This window comes from the organism of the source record quoted next, unplaced genomic scaffold (genome assembly GCF_019419815.1).
Source record: "Pyrus x bretschneideri cultivar Hongxiangsu unplaced genomic scaffold, Pyrus_bretschneideri_v1 Contig23, whole genome shotgun sequence".
Taxonomy (NCBI): domain Eukaryota; kingdom Viridiplantae; phylum Streptophyta; class Magnoliopsida; order Rosales; family Rosaceae; genus Pyrus; species Pyrus x bretschneideri.
The window spans coordinates 5,250,890-5,264,847 of record NW_025999535.1 but is presented as its reverse complement, the minus strand read 5'-3'; positions in this window follow the sequence as shown (position 1 = coordinate 5,264,847).

Genomic DNA, 13,958 nt, shown 5'->3' with positions numbered 1-13,958 from the left:
GGGCGAATTTGTGTCGGCTCAATTAGTTAGAAGTATTTACTCTTACCCCGAGGTCCTAATTCCTAATTCATCAAGAAGAATCTAGTCGAAATGGAACTAAGACAATATTATAAAATAAGCCAAGCAAGCCCTCATGCTCTCTTGTTCCTGGTTGGTTTCTAGCCAGTAGAATCGATTTCGCTATCATCTCACACATACACATTGACATCTCTCAAACCTTATCTCACCTAAACGCCAGCAACCAATGTTTAAGCCTTCGTGTGGCCTATATATCCAAAGTGTCAGTGTCAATTAATGCCTGCATGCAGCTTTTGAAAGTGTACCATTAGGTCATCGTCCTGCTCCATATCTTAACCCAAATGATGAAGTGATATTCGAAACTTTTACTTGCAATATAACCTGCTTGGCTATATTTTGTGAAAGTTTTTCTGCCACCCCACCCAGATCTGAGAATCCTCCCCTATCTCTCCCTCGAGGCCTCAAGTGATCACTGACCACGCATAAATCTGCAGAGATTTTAGGTCGCTGTTGTGTCACAAAAATTTGATTCACAATTCTGTACGAATATCGTCCGAGTTGATGAAATATTCTGCACCAAAATCGTTTTTGAGCCCTATGACGATACCATCGACCAGGGACGAAGCCAATAGGTCTTGGGTTCCCTTGTACATTGTTGGGTTTGTGATGTTCAAATTCAATAAGTCTTGGGTTCGAAACTGTCAGTTAGACTAAAAATGCTTGATTATAATCATATGCGTGTGAATGACTGTCAACTATTGATGTATATCTAAACTACTGTGAAAAGTATAAAAATGTACATACAATTATCGTGACTTCCTATATGAAAATATGAACAATTAATTATTATTTTTCACACTAGTGCACCAAAAAAAAAAAAAAAAAAAAAAAAAAAACAATTAGAAAAATAAAACTAGAAATGATTGATAATTTGGTTCATGTGTCAAAACAGGAGGCATATTTTCATCATTTGTTGAGCAGAAAAATTAGCGATGCTCTCCTAAATTGTCAAACTGCCAACCTCCAAATAATGTTTTTCCCCTCTTCAGCTTCTTCCTTTCTATCTTATTAATCTAGCCGGTATAGTACAGTGCACATGCAAAACTTTAAACATGCTAGAATATGTGACATTGTCATGTCCCCCTTGCAAAACATGATTGTACTTGCCACATGCTCTCAGTTTCTTGTTTTCTCTGCAGTTGCGGCCCTTTTCTCTATTGGTGAGATAATACATGCATGCATGATGCATTCAATTAGGGAGATCAAGAAATTCTTTCTTGCAATTAAGATTTAGTATCGGCGGCATCATCATCCAATTAATAGATGTTTACTACTTGTTTAAAAAGTAAACTAATTGTCTCATTATAAACTCGGATCACGAGATGAAATAGTAAAAATAGAGTATCTCTCCCAATTAAGGCATGTATGTGAGGGTATTTTGATCTTTTTAATGGCTGCCGTGGTGCAACATTGTAGTGGCCAGGGGACTTCGACACGAGCAAGTCAAATCGAAACTTTAATCTGTGAAAAGTGTGTTTGACATATTTGATGAAATGAAGCAATGTGAAGGCTTCTGCTTTCTTCCAAATGCAGCCAAAATATACGTGCAAAAAAACCTTTTATTAGGTTGATGTATCTGCAATTTTTGCAGGAGTGATGATATGCTTTGCTATCTTCACCAGCTAATAATTCACATGCATATGACTCATCAAGACATTGATCTATGGTATTATTTATTGTTATGGTCGTGCAGGCTTGCCAGTGCCGCTTCAATCCCATGCATGGTCATTTGAAGTTTTACAAATGGCTCCATGCAACCCAGTCAGTCAATTTGTATTCCACTTAGTACCATATATACTACAACCATTGTATCCTTGGAATATATATTTAAAACTTGGATTAGTCTACTCTTAAAAAAAAAGTAAAATAGTAGTAGTATTCTTTAATCGAATAATGCTTTTGTAATGTAATAATTTGCACACATACGTGAAAATGAACTTTGTCACTATAATAATAAGGTTATTTTGTATTATTAACTATAATATTAACAATGAAATTGACAAACATTTAATGTTAACGTCATGTTGTAACACCATTAAACATGAAGTTAATGAGCCCAAAAGTGAAAGATAATACTGTAACAGTCAATGTTTGTAATGTAATAATTAATGTTATATAACCTCACTGTTATAATGTTGTTTAACATGTAAACTTTGTGATTATAAAGTAACTATTAAAGAAATGGTACCGTAAAATTTCCCTTAAAAATGATCAACATGATGAGCAACATAAAACACAGACATATCTTATATTTTCAAACATCATGACAAGAAAAAGTTTCTCTTCATTTTCTTAATCATCTTATTATTTTTAATATGAAGTTGTGAACCAAAAATAAGGAACTAAAACCGCGGTCTATAGATTTTGCAAATTTATGGACCAAAGTCCAAACCCTACCTTTTGTTTGGGACCTATATATCATGCCGATGATACATTCAGGCATCTGAAGTTTTCAAACTAAATATCCGTAAATCTGTCACCACAGTAGCTTTCAGAACCATCCAATGTATTAAAAGCGTGAGGCGTGGGCGAGGCGTCCGAGGGGAAGCCCCGCCTAGGCGTGAGGCGTGAGGCGTGAGGCGAAGCCTCATGGAACCTAAAATTTAAATATATATTATATGTAAGTATATTTATAACAATATAATACTTTGTAAAAACAAATATAACTATAACTAAATCAAAGATAAAATCATCTTCTTTATTACTAGGTCTCGTTGTACTTGGAAACTATGTCATATAGTCTCAAAATGTTATAATTCTTTATTTTATTGTAAGCAATTACAGAGAACTTCAAGGAAAATAAGGATGAATGGTCACAATTATAGGAAAATTTCAATCAAAAAATAAAGGCTTAATGTTGCAATTATAAGTAATTTAAAAGGAAATAAAGGCTGAGTGAAGTAGTTATAGGGTATTTAAAATGATATAAAGCAATAATTATGGGAATTTGAGGAAAATAAAAGGTTGAGTGGAGTATTTATAGGGTATTTAAAATGAAATAAATGGGCTGGAGTATTTATAAGGTATTTAGAATGAAATAAATGACGAAAATAAAGAGTTGAGTGGAGTATTTATAGGGTATTTAAAATGAAATAAATGGGCTGGAGTATTTATAAGGTATTTAGAATGAAATAAATGACGAAAATAAAGAGTTGGGTGGAGTATTTATAGGGTATTTAAAGACAAAAATTAAAAAACAAACTCAGCCTAAAAAACCCTAGCCGCTGTCTTCATCTCCATCTCCATCTCCTTTGCTAGTTTCTTGGTCTGCAACTCAAAAACAGCCCTACAACTAAAAGAAATCCAGATTTCTGCAACCTAAAAAAGAAAAAGGGGCGCCCAATTGACGCCTCAGGCGCCTAGACGCGCCCCGACGAGCCTAGGCGAGTATTTCGCCCACTCCCACAAAACAGAGGCGAAAATGGTGAAGCCCCGCCTCCAAGGGCGCCTAGGCGCGCCCCGAGGCGAGTTTTTTAAAACATTGGAACCATCTGATTCTTCTCACCTATTATCTGTCCTGGCAGTATATATATATACACAGACATCTGGTACTGTATATATAGCAGAGGGTATTTTGATTTTGATATGAACATTGCTGATTTAAAATTCATGAAAGTTGTGTATGTATCAAAATATGTAATCCCCATGATCCGCTGTCGTATAAGCAAATTAGTATAGGATCTTCTTCGTGCTCCTGAAGCAGTTATTTAACTTTGTAGTTTTGTTATGATTTTTCTGTCTTTCATCACATGAACGGATGATTGCTGAATAATTAAATTAATTTAATGACCGGCTGGTTGATTAAATAAATTTAATTAGTATCTCCCGCATTATCATTACTGAGTGGCGCTCATGACAATCTGATGACGAGAACATAAATAAGTTTAAAATCTAAAGCATATTGCACAAGACTACAAGTTTTACATAATTAACTAATTAATTTAAATGATGGGATTTCAGTTTTACTTCTCCTCAATGATATCATGTATATACTTAATCAAGAACCTGTTTCACGCATAAACAGGCTGTTTAGAATCAAGCCACGTGGTGTGTTTGTTTATATAATAAGATGATAATTATGTTTCTAATACGTGGGTTAGTCTTTTAATAAGTTATCATAATTAATCAATCTTAATGATGATTGTGGAATGACAATGTGGTCGCCGCTGATCAAATAATCTTTTGAATTAAAGGTAATGGGGGCATTGTGCCATTAATAACCTGCCTTATTTGGTTTGCAAAATCTTGTAGGTCATAAGCAAACTAAAAACAAAAAATTAATTACAAATAAATATATACTTGCAGTGTAGCATTGGATCCATTTTGTTTTAGGTGGTAGGACAAGAGGATGTTAGCTAGTTAATTATTATGTGCCATTATTTATAGCTTAATTTCAAATAATTTAAGCAGATTTGAGTTTAGTCAAGTTGGTTAGAGTTGTTGTTTGAATCTCTTTCCTAATAGTTTAAAGGTTAATTGATTTGCCCTTTGAAATTGTAATTTCGTGTCATTTTACTCCTTGACTTGTTTTGTCACACTCCGCCCACCACCACTTCGCCCCCCCCAACGCGAAAACTATCATTTTTCATATCAATTCGTCTCAGTTCACCCAATTTTTGTCAATTTCGTCAAATAGACCTTAAAGTAGAAGGTAGTATGAACATTGGTTGTCGACTGAACTCAAGGACTAGATTCGCAAGTCTAAATTCCTTTCTACTCTTTCACTTATCCAAAATTTGTTTCTCCAACTTTTCTCGCCACAATTCACATGTGGTTTGATAAATATGAAATGTCCACAAAACTGCCACGTCATCAAGCCTGGGGCTTATTTCTAACCACGTAAAAATGAAATGTCCTAACTACTATTTAATTTCATCAATTTGATGGAACAAACGAAAAGGGGAACTGAAACTAAATGAGACAAAATATAACAGTTTTAGAGAATAAAGTAAGACAAGCTAAGTTCTCAAGAAGCACATTAATTAATAAGCCTAATTTAAATGAATTTAACACGTAATATCGCTGGCAAAAATTTGAAGTTTTAATGGGAACAAGAATGTTAAGTAATTCTTCTCATCATGCCCATTATTGCACTTGTCATTTGTTAAGTCCCATTATAGCAAAATCTACAGAACAACAGTTATCACGGATGAGGTTAATTTTCAAGTGCAAGAAACTTTGTGGTTTGAGGAGCCTCTTGATTTGCCCCAGGATATTTTGTTTGAGGATTGTCTCTAAGTTTTATTGTTTATATGAGGATAGGTTTTCTGTTGTGCGGACCACTCTTTTTCCCTTTGATCGGGTTGAAATCTCCAACAAGATTTTTATTGAAGCTCATTATGCACATTATCCTTAGTTTGTACATTCCTTTACTTGAAATAATAAATAAATATTTTTAACAAATTAAACCATAAATTCATACCATATTTTTCACAATATATCATATAAATAAATTGTGCGTAACGTAATTTTGATTAACAGCGTTGATAATCTACGGACGCAACGGATGCTATTGTGAGGCACTGAATCCTACTTTTAAATTCCATAATTTACGTTTTCAACATTTGGCATGATTATGTTTTCTAGCATATATGTCAGTTCAAACAACTAACAACTAACAACCAGGAAGTAAAACAATTCGTACGGTGGCGGTGGCTCATTGGATGGCATCGATATGACATTAGATTAGAAAGAGGATTTTTGTCGGATTCTATTTGTGAGGATCCTAAGGATCCTCCAATCACATCTATTCGTTGTGTATCGTGCGGTCAATTTTCGTCAGGTATTGTTTATATTTAATTTTAAATAAAAAAATTTACAATAATTCTTAACCGCACGATGTACGATAAACGAATGTGATTTGAGGACTGCCGAAATCCTCACAAAGAGAAGCTGGCGAGGATCCTCCCTCATTACATTAAGCCACTTGTCTTGAATATATATGTTCATTTCTTGATCAAATGCATCCTTGTTTTGAATCTAGTTGACAAGCCATTCAAGACGCTAAATTGTTATTGTCAAACGAAAGGAAACCTCTTACGAAACAGAGTATATGAGATCAATTTTTTCATTTGTAATTGTTGATCATGTGAATTGTTTTTCAATATATATCAAATTTATAGCATGATAACATAGAGTATGATTTATATGGAAGGAATCATCTTTACTGTGACGTTCTGGTCTAATAATATTATGTTAGGGGTAAGTTTTTTTCTATATGACATTGCATTATTGGACCAGAACACTACTCGACAAAGAACATGTTTCAAGCAAGTTGCGCTCAACAATATGACATGTCAAACATATATTAAAATTATTCTCGTCGAAGAGTATGGGCATATCAAAATTATAAATACAAAGACATTGTTAGATCTCTAGGATTGACTTGGAATAGATATGTTACTATATTCGAGGTTTGAAGGTATAGGTGAATGATTTAAGTTATCTAGAAAGGATATAACAAATGGAGATTAGACATAAAAGAAATTAATCTTTTCTAATCCTACTTTTCATGAAAAAATAAAATGAGTAAGTTTTTTCAATGAGTAATTTATCTTCGACCTTTAAATTGAATTTATTTTTAAATTGCTTCCTTCAAAATACTTCTCCAAATATAATGATTTATACATTCCAATAAACTTATTCTTTCTAATTTTGTTAAAGTGAGGGGACTAAAATACAAGTTCATTGTAAACTTTCAAATTAGACACTGTTTTTTTTTTTTCTTTCAATGTACTTTAAATATAATGTATTATTCAATTTCAGTTCAACCCAAAATACCAAACCAGGAAAAAAGTGTCTGAGAGATGCATGCCTCCCCTGGAATCAAAGGTGCTTTATAGGTGACACTTGAAAGCTCAAGCCTCAAAGGGATCATAGTTGTGCTCAAAAACTTTAATCAAAGAAAAGAAGAGTGGATATTTGCACTAAGTTGGTAAGCATCTGGCCTTTTGTTTTTGCTTGGCCGGCCCTGTACGACAAAACACCAGATCCTTTTTAGCTTTCATGTTTTACAAGTGCCAAACACCAAACTCCACTTTTAGCTTTACGTGCAAGTCTTGTCCGACTGTCTGGGGGTTCGTCACAGTTTTACTTGCTTTTCCATGCACCGTCAACGAAATCATCACCTTATAAGTTGACTTGATTCTTTTTCTTATTTTTCTTCCCAGTTTAGCAAACCCAACTAAGATAATTAGCTCAAGTTAAATGGTTTTCTAATTCATATAAGAAATCCGAAGTTTTTGACTTAACCTAATTCTACTCATTTCTATATTTTCTTTCACCGTTCAGATTAACCCTAGGGCTTCAACTTAAATGATATTACTTTGTCAAGATACTATGTATTAATGTTGTCTCTGGTTTAATCAAATCAATGATCTCACTAACATTCTATGCAAAAATGAGAAAACCATACACTAGAAAGTCTAAAATGACGCCAACATCAATTATTCAATGATTTTCTAATATCACATCAATATATTATGCGTTGTTAGCACCGCATACAATAATGTTTTTTCTCTGTGTCTCTTAATAAAAGTTATTACATCAACGGATATGTATTTCATAAACATCAATAGAATTTTGTTACTGATCTGAATGCATCATAAAACTACCTAGTATACCATCATACATATACTCAGTCATGACAATGGTAGCAGGACACAAAACTTCACTGGGGAACTCGAAGAAGAAACAAATGAAAAGTCACTATACTATATTTCTGGAGAGGAAATATTCATTACAAGATAAAGTCATCCACCTCATTATATATATAGTAACTAGGAAATTTAACAACTAAGTAATTCTCTAACTACCTAACAACCAATAGTCTAGGATCATGACATGTGTCTTGACACAGATTATGCCATTTGGCATTTTACATGGTTAATACTCAGCATGCTAATCATAATCATATTAAACTTATGGGAAAGATATTAATATTACATAGCAACTCTGTCTCTCTCTCTCTCTCTCTCTCTCTCTCTCTCAAACATTTCATACACACATTTGATCTGGTCTAGCTTATAATCTGAGGCAGTCTGGGCCGGCCATTGACCCAACCCTTTATCTTGGTGTCTTCATCATCCTCTTTTTATTTAATCTTAAACCTCACACGAGCTTCCCGAAGCTTCATACACACATTTGATCTGGTCTGGCTCATAATCAGAGGCGGTCTGGGCCATCGACCCAAACCTTTATCTTGGTGTCTTCATCATTTTTTTTTATTTAATCTTAAACTTCACACGAGCTCCCCGAAGCTTCATACGCAACAATGAGCTGCAATGTCATTTTTAGCTGGAGGATAGTTTGGTTAAGTTACTTTACCATATTTTAATCTTAATAAACCAATTAGATGCATGTCTTCGCAAGGAAACCATCGGCATGTTTGGATCAAAAGCTCGGCTGTCAAGGTGTGGACAGACAGCCTAGAGTTTTAAATTAGGTATTTGCCTATCTAACCAAGTTGGAGTAAAGAAATCATATAAAATTACACTAATTCTTATATCATAAGGGAACAATCCAAAGTGTCCAACCCTTGAAGAATGGTATTTGGTTTACATAATTATGGATTCTAAAATTGAAGAATGAACTCTTTGGATTGTCTTCATATTTTCCTTTTTTTGTTTTTTTTAACAAGCTGCAGTTGTAATGACTCAAAAAAGCTGCAGTTGTAATGATGATCTACTAGGGGTCCTCTACTGCCATATAATCATAGTGTGGGAACATAAAATAACCACAACCAATAAGAACATATTATGTGCACAACTTATCAAATATGACTATTTTGCTTTTGACAGAATACGCAGACTAGTAGTCAAACTCAAATGAGCCAATGGGCCACAATCTCAATGAAGGTCCTAGATGCCTATAATCAACAGGCACTCATGTCAATTTATCACAAACTGTCCAAGTCGATTGCCATGCGACCTACGCAAATCATCCTGATATGTAATGGGCTTGCTTATTAGTCTGTTAGCATGGCTAGACTATCCAAGGCATATTCTTAGAATCTGAAATGAATATACCTCCATTGGTTGTGCAGAGTCTACAGACTATGTAACACTGCTAACGGGTTTAATGAATCTGGACGCTGGGTATTAGTTCTCTATAAAAACCAAGGTCAGCCATTTTATTCCGGTAATCAAAAACTCTCACCACACTCTTATTACTTCCTAAAGTCTTTCTAACTTAGATATTCAAGACCCTTTGGCTGGTGTTAATCTAACTTCATTTGTTTCTTTTCTTTGTGTGTTTAGGTTTTTGTCAATTCAATCCAAGGCGGAAATTTTCTCCCGCACATAGTACATGTATCTTTTAACATCACTAAGAAACTATGAGAAACAAATACAATTATGATATAATGGTGCCATATTTCAGCCACTGCATCAGCTACCGTATTGACTTCACAGAGTATCTGCGTGAACAAGGGTTGTTTAAAGTATTTTCCACATTTTAGGAATTAGTATGTATCATAATACTAGATTAACAGTAAATCAATATCAAAATAAGGAGAAGCGTCAATATAACCATAACACTTTTACATAGTATAGTCGTAATATTGTCACATGGTGTCATTAATCTACACATGTTACAACACGTGCATATTTATTACCATTATACCACAAAGTATATAAAGGTATCTCATACTCATATTTTATCACATGAGTTTAGTAGGTAAACTGGCCAAAATGAACATTTTTCAAATCTCAATTGTTGAAATAAACATTTTTTTTAAATCTCAATTATTAAAATGGTCATAGTCTATATTGGTAAAATAATCAATTTTTCAGTATATATAATGTCGATCTTTAATCATTATGTCATCAACATTCGATTACTACATCACTAAGATTGAATTTTAATCAGTTCAACAATTAGGATTTAATTTCTACTCATTTAACCAATTTCCCGTAAAATTCCACCATAATTAAAATTAGCTTGTTTTTGTGTAATCACTTTTTTCTGAAAGCTTTAAACATGCATACCAAAATAATGGATGATTTTCTATGTATACAATCATGGATCCTTCATGGATTCTCTGTCACTTCATAATTTAATGTCAATTGTCATGCCAACATTATAAAACATTGTTCTAAAAATATAAGGTAACAGAAAATTCATGAAAATGTCTACTTTTGAGGAATTATCCTTACTATTTCTCCTTTGACAAATCACCAACCCACCGATCCATAAAATACTTCTGGTCTTATATGTGTAGGGTTTTTAGGACACTCATATAGGACATGACATTTTAATAGACCTATAGAAAATGGGATCAATTTCTTTGACTTGTTTCCTTTTTGTGTTTGTTGACAATTAATCCTCAGCCTACTCCACACACACATTTATATATAGGTTTAGACTTGCTAACCCTGCTTTGATTCTGGCTCTAATGGCAAAAGGCCTATGACCGAGACGGTGCATATCTTTTCTTGTTATTGATTTGTAAGTGAAACCTCCCTCACCACTCATATTTTCTGCTAAGAGTCAAAGGGATGGCACTTTAAGTAACGATTTAAGACTTCAAAGTGTGGCCTCAAAATTTTATATGGTATCAATTACGGCTATTAGGGTATACATCACCTAATATTGCATGAGTTTCATTAGCGAGATTTTAGAATTCCAACCTATTTAGTTCAAATATGTATTACAAATTATGTTGTTGATCACATCTCTTGTAAGTTAACACATTTTCTTGTAATTACAAATTTGCTCGAGGGAAACATTTTTTTGATGTAATTGGAAATCTCTCTCTTTCTCTCTTGTTGAGAGAGATCGAAAGTGGAAGATATGTCGTGATTACACGATTAAAACTCTCATATCCATGAGAAATATGATCAGTAATGTTTTCGACCACTCTACAAATTTTTCTCTAAATTTTTTTGTTACATTAGAGGAAATCGAACCCTGAACATATCATATTTGAAACTCATTACTTCGCCCTGCCTCACCACTTGAATTAACTTTAGGCTTGTTTGCCCTTAAGTTTGATGCTTGGGATCTTGGGGTGCTTGTTATAAAATTAATGAAATCCAATCCTAGCCATTGATGTGTTTTTTGGAATGTAGGATTGAATGCTCTATAACACCCACCTACCAACAAGCATATAGAGAAAGCCATGCATAGAGAGGGAGGGAGGGAGGGAGGGAGAGAGAGAGAGAGAGAGAGAGAGAGAGATATCCACACAGAATGTCAAATAAAAATGGCAGGCATACAATAACACAATGGTCCCTCTTTAAATAATATAATAATAATTACAAGCCATTAGTTGGTCCCAAAAGCAGTTGAAGCAAGTAGGAAAAAAAAAAAAAAAAGCATTAGGGTTGTCACCTTCACTTAACAGGAGTATTTTTACTCAACTTCCTAAACTATGGTGTATACTCATCATACATCTCATTATTTGTCATGTATCTTTTCATTTAATTGTACTTAACTTTCATATTAAATGTTCATTTTTCAAATTTAAAAAAAAATTAATCAAAATTAGGTGAAATGACACGTGACAGATAATAAGATGTAAGATGAGTATACACTATAATTCATGGTGCCGAGAAAAATGCTATCTAACTTAACAGTAATGGGCTGGACAGCATGTGATAGGTAAGGAGGACAGAGTGGTCGGCCGGAAAATAGGCTGTATGTTGTTGAATTATTAGACTGTTTGAATTTTACTGGACTTGCAGCTGAGAGAGATGTGCGTACAATTTTAGGCCCAGAAAAAGTAGCCCGTGACTAGTGGTAAACTTTTGGGTGGCATCACCATCATGTTCCCACTTTTTACCTAGTCCTCCTATCTCCATCCATCTAGAGGACCATCTTGATTTATACATTTCACCAAAATATAAATTTTCCTATTTGGTTTGAAAATTTTGGTATTTAATTTGAATGTAATTCAGTTGATTAAGAGCATTTACATCTTTAACCGAGGTCTTAGGTTTATGTTATTAAAATGTGAATGTAATTCAGTTGATTAAGAGCATTTACATCTTTACCCGAGGTCCTAGGGTTAATAACCCTTCCCCCAATACCACTTTTATAAAATAAAATAAAAACTACTTACTACTAATTGGTTCCAAAAATTAAAATTCAAGAGGAATAACAAACAAGCTTAATCTAAATGTTAATTGCAGGATGTGGTAATCACACAAAGAATTTATTTTCCTACATACTTCTGTTTATTTTTTTCCCTCGATTTAAATAAATCAAATAAAAACAACAATCATAATTAAATAGAAGTATGTATAGAAGGAAAAGAAGTGTATGTTATCATTTCCCTAATTGCATATGTCGTTTGTTTAAAAGAGAATGAGAGGAAAGTAGCTTGGAGAATTGTATTACAGTTTAAAATATTTACATTCTCTGTTATTTTCATTTTTCTAATTAATGAGTAACTAGCGTGCATGAGAATTGAAATATTGAATTTTAAACCTCTTCAAACAAATTAGTAACGTAGTGTCATGATCCAAATGGTTATAAACACAGTATATCCTGTACTTTATAACATTAGGAAAAAATTATTGGAATATAGAGATTAAGTTAAAAAGTGAAAGATACACATTCAAGAGTAAACACATGTACTTGTCACATGAGACAGGACTTGTATGCAAATAACATAAATCACATACTTATCAGTGATGCAACAACCAAAAGCTAAAACGTTAAAGTTGGAATTCTCTTGTGAAAATAAATGTTACAAATAAAAAATAATCTTAATCATACCATAAAAAAAACAAACAAAAAGAAAGAAAGAGTCATCTCAAGTATATACTTGTACTTGTTACTTTATTTGATTTTTCTATTGATTTGCAATCTTTTCCGATTTGGGAACCGAAAGATGGTTGCTCAACATGGGTCCATGTGCTGTCAATTTTTTTGTTTGTGATACGATACGTTAGATTAAAAAGTTGACGAAATTTGAACCCAAACTAATTTTGTTTCAAATGTGTATTGGTCAAAAAAAACAAAACAGCCACCTTAATTTCTACTACATTTTCCCATGGCTATCCGTTATATTCATATCAATGGATGTAGTAACAAAGAAAAAAAATGAAAAATCAATGGCATGTAAAAAGTTTCTTGGCTCCATAAATTATTTAGCATGAGGTCTATTATCTCAATCGTTGAGGTGTTAAGTTTCCATCCATGTTCGAAACTCTTTCCCCTCTAAATTATTGTACTAGTTTTGAATCTTCTCCTTTCCCTTATTAATAATTTAAAATGGCATGTAAAAAGCCAACTAAAATGATTGTTTGTTCTTAATTCATGAGTCTCTCATGGTAAATTTCCACAACAACCAATGACAAAACAAAGAATGTAGAAATGAGACTAGAAGATGAAGCAAACCCCTTTGGCATTTTACTTCTTGCTACAAAAGCAAACTAGTATTTTCAAACCATAAAATAAATTGAAATTAAAAATGGTTTTACAATTTTTTTAACTACAATAATATATTTACAGTAGACTCGAGGATGCCATATAATGGGTCATCCATAATAATTGGTATCAAACTATTGCACTTAGTACTACGGCCAAATTTTGGATTCTGATACATTTTTTTTTTTTCAATGACCTCTAAATGAAGACATAAATTAGAGACGACTATGATAAGGACATTCTTATTTAAAACCTCTCTATGTGTTTATATGCGAAAAACAAAAAGTGTGAAAGTTGTTCACTCAAATATTACTCACACTAGCTACCCTTGTTTTTCATCTATGTAAAACATGCAAAATTAGAACAACGATCTTTCAATTATTTTGCATTTTGGTCCATGAATTTAGTTATTTAAGTTTTGAGTACTCAGATGTGACGCATGACATTTTAGTCTTTCATATCACTTTTGAAATTTTTTTTGTCCATTTGACGGAATTGTGTGATTG